This window comes from Alligator sinensis, unplaced genomic scaffold (genome assembly GCF_000455745.1).
Source record: "Alligator sinensis unplaced genomic scaffold, ASM45574v1 scaffold854_2, whole genome shotgun sequence".
Classification (NCBI taxonomy): domain Eukaryota; kingdom Metazoa; phylum Chordata; order Crocodylia; family Alligatoridae; genus Alligator; species Alligator sinensis.
Window position 1 is genome coordinate 201,416 of NW_005843208.1, and position 3,806 is coordinate 205,221.

Consider the following 3,806-nt stretch of genomic DNA (forward strand, 5'->3'; position numbering starts at 1 on the left):
CGATTCCCTTCTGTGCCCCCGTGATGAACTTATAGGCAGCCACAAGGTCGCCTCTCAACCTTCTCTTGTGGAGGCTAAAAAGGTCCAGTTTCTCTAGTCTCTCCTCGTAGGGCTTGGTCTGCAGGCCCTTAACCATACGAGTGGCCCTTCTCTGGACCCTCTCCAGGTTATCCGCATCCCTCTTAAAGTGTGGCACCCAAAACTGCACGCAGTACTCCAACTGCGGTCTGACCAGCGCCCGATAGAGGGGAAGTATCACCTCCTTGGATCTGTTCGTCATGCATCTGCTGATGCACGATAAAGTGCCGTTAGCTTTTCTGATGGCTTCGTCACACTGCCGACTCATGTTCATCTTGGAGTCCACTAGGACTCCCTTTCCACTTCCATGCCACCCAGCAGGTCAGTCCCTAGGCTGTAGGTGTGCTGGACATTTTTCCTCCCTATGTGCAGCACTTTGCATTTCTCCTTGTTGAACTGCATTCTGTTGTTTTCTGCCCGTTTGTCCAACCTGTCCAGGTCTGCCTGTAGTTGTTCCCTGCCCTCTGGTGTGCCCACTTTTCCCCACAGTTTAGTGTCATCCGCAAACTTGGACAGAGTACACTTCACTCCCTCGTCCAAGTCGCTGATGAAGACATTGAAGAGTATAGGTCACTTAGGGTCTAGACCAGGGCTGGCAAAATATGGCCTACGAGCCAGATCCAGCCTGCTCAGGGATTTTGTCCAATGCATGCTGGGTTCCTTGGACTCACACAGCTCAGGTGCAGGGGGGATCTTGGGCTGTGGCATGTGCAGCCAGTCCTGCCACTCCCAGGCACACAACAGGGTTGGGGCACGTGGCGGCCAGACACACTTCCCAGCAGCTCTGATAGTGATGGCTCCTTCCAACTGCTGCTGCCATCAGTCCTGGCTACACAACCTGGGCACCATGGCTCACCTGTCCCACACCCAGTGCCAGGGATGGGACCCTCATGGACAGGGCATGTGGCTAGGTGGATGGGATGGGGAGCGGTGTTTGGGAGATGGACAGGTGGGAGAGGCCAGGATCATTACAGTGGGATTACAGAGTGGTGATAGCATGGGCCACGGATTGGGCACAGCCCTGATCCATTCCCTGTAACCCCTGCCCACAGAACCAGTGCCCGTTGCAGGGGTGTACATGGAAGGGATAATGGCTCTGCTCCATGCTTGGTTGGGATGGGGCCATGGGTAGGTTGGAAGTGGTATCTGGGAGCAGGAAAGGAGGTCTGGAGTGGTGACAGCCCTGGGCAAGTGGTGTGGTGTTGGGGGAAGCAGTAGGGTAGACTAGGGGGGTGGGGCATGGGATGGGACAGGAAGAAGGGAGGCCTGGGGAGTGGAGAGTATGATCCAGGTCCTATGGAACGAGAGAATATCTCTGCCATGGGTTGGGAGGGGAGAGGGGAAGGGCAGCAGAAGCAGGGAGAGGTTGGGGGTAGCAGCAGTACCCCACCAAGCCATGATGGGGAAGAGCACTGGAAGGGTGTGAAGGGGAACAAAATGGAGTCGAATCACCATTATGTGTAAGCGAGCAGAACACGTACGCAGCTTAAGCTATGAGGAAGTTAAGGGACATGATGCAAAACCGCTAGGCTAGCGCAAACTGGACCAATCCTGTCCTAGTCCAGTAAAAGCAGAAACTTAGTGTAGAAAGAATTCTGGCTATGATGTCATGCTTCCTATTTAATCGAGTCACGAGCACAGCAGAACAGCAGGCAGTTTCCCCTCGGGGCAGTTGTCTGTTCAGAATGCATTCTTTAATAAATCAAGTCTTTGAACTTATGTTGTCGTTCGTCTGAGCCTCCGCCCAACCAACCTGGGGACTAAGTTTTCCCCAACAGGTGCACGTGGGAAAGGGGAGTAGCGTTGGACCCAGAGCCTGTCCACATGGGTCACCCCCACTGCCTGCCATGGGGCAACAGCCTCAAATGCCAGCTGAAGGGAGGCCTCTTGGCTGCCTGTGCATGAAACTCTGCACCCTCCTCTGTGAACCCAGGTTCCATCAGGCGTGTCCTTCAGATTTGGAAGAGCTTTTCAGAGAACAAGGAAGCCGTCACCAGTGCTGCCCCCAAGGGTAACATCCTGTTCTGTCCTGACCATCTAAGTGGACACTCTTGGTGGACACCAAGCATTTTTGACAGGGGCCGTGTACTCCAGGACACACCTGGATGACGGTGGGGAAGAGATTGTCTGTCTTCCCCTGACAGCTAAGCGGCCAGAGCCCCAGGGTTTTAGTCTGCTGGGACTCCCTGTCCTGCTGCCCTCCCCCCGGGAGCCTCACACCACCATGGCAAAGAGCCCACTGCCAACTTGGCAGAAGTGGGGCGCACAGCTTTGTGCTCCCGCCACTGCCCCCACTACTGTCAGGTGTGCGAGGGGGGTTTCATTATGTTAATGCGGCCAGCACAGGGCTCCTGATGGTGGCAGCTCTGAGACACCCTGCCCTCCCATGCCGGGTCCCACCTCCTGGGCTGCAGAGCCCCCAGGGGGAGGGCAGCAGGCTGGGGAGTCCTGAGCCCATAGTGGGCAGTCCACATCCTTCCCAACCCTATGTGCAAATCTGGGGGGCTAGTGTCCCCCCATGCCGCCCTCCCACAAGTGCACACAGTGGTGGGGCATCAGCTCCCCTGCCACCCCCTGGATGAGCTGCCCATGCCTCCAGCCAACTCTCCGTTCTGCCTTTGGCTGCACATTCCTGCCCTGGCCCAGGCCCCTGCACTGCCCAAGCTGGGCAGCCCCAGCCACCACGCCTGCCCCAGTCCCTCCCTCACCCTGGGGGCCTCAAACTCCCCCTGCACTGCTTCCCCCACTCCCCCCCACACACATGCATGTGAAGCCCCTGTGTCCTGCTCCCTCCAGCTCCAATGCTGGAATGCTGCACAATGGTGAACAGAAAACCCAGATACCTGCACAATACTGGAAATCTGGGTCAAAGGCTGTGCTGAAGCCTTGCAGCCTGGGACCAGGGCTTGATGTTCACATTTCAGGACTGTCCCACCAATTAGGGTGGTCACCCTAGTAGTGCCTGACCTGCAGCATGGTGGTTGGAGGGCTGTGCTGCAGAGGCAGAGACCCCAGATTCACACCCCAGGACATCTAGCCTCCTAGGTGAGGGCCCTGGGCTCTAAGTACCTGGGGGAAAAGAGAGACAGTGCCTGCTTGGTCCTGCGGCTAAGGCTTGTAGTCCTGGATTCTGGACAACTGTATTTTCAAGCATCCTTGGACAAAATGTATCCAAAAGGGATGTCCGGATTGGCTGTGGCCACCACTGCACATACTGGCTCTGCGTGACTACACTGTCAGGCAGTCCTCCACATGGGCAGGGCCCCATGCCTGGGAATAGTCTTTGTCTGGGTGCATAAGGGCCAAAAGCATTTCACAGACGGGCAGACCATGGCCTTTAGGATGACTGGGAGAGAACAGCATGGCACCCTGCTCCCCAGGGCCCGTGGCTGTAGCATGTCCCTGGACAAAGAAGAAGTGGGACAGGAGGTGAAGCACAGGACGGGCAGGAGCCAAGGCTAAAGCTGACTGAGACAGGCACCCTCCCAAAATGAACCTCCCACCCCAGGGAAGGGGACTAGAAGGGCACACTGCAGCTGGTGGGATGGCAGCCCAAGGCCAGGGGGGTCGGTGCAGTAATAGCAGAGCATGTCACAGAATTAAAAGGAACAACTTTACCTTGTAGACTTTCCACCACATTTGCTGTCCAAACACACAGGCAGAGGAGGATCCCTTGAGTCCACACCATTTCCACGAGGGCTGGAAGGGAATCCAACAGGAGCAGGAAT

General features: G+C 56.5%; 1 pseudogene; it reads right to left on the reverse strand.

Moving 5' to 3' along the window:
- Positions 1-3,806, reverse strand: part of LOC112548489 — a 10,115-nt pseudogene that overhangs the window by 6,164 nt on the left and 145 nt on the right.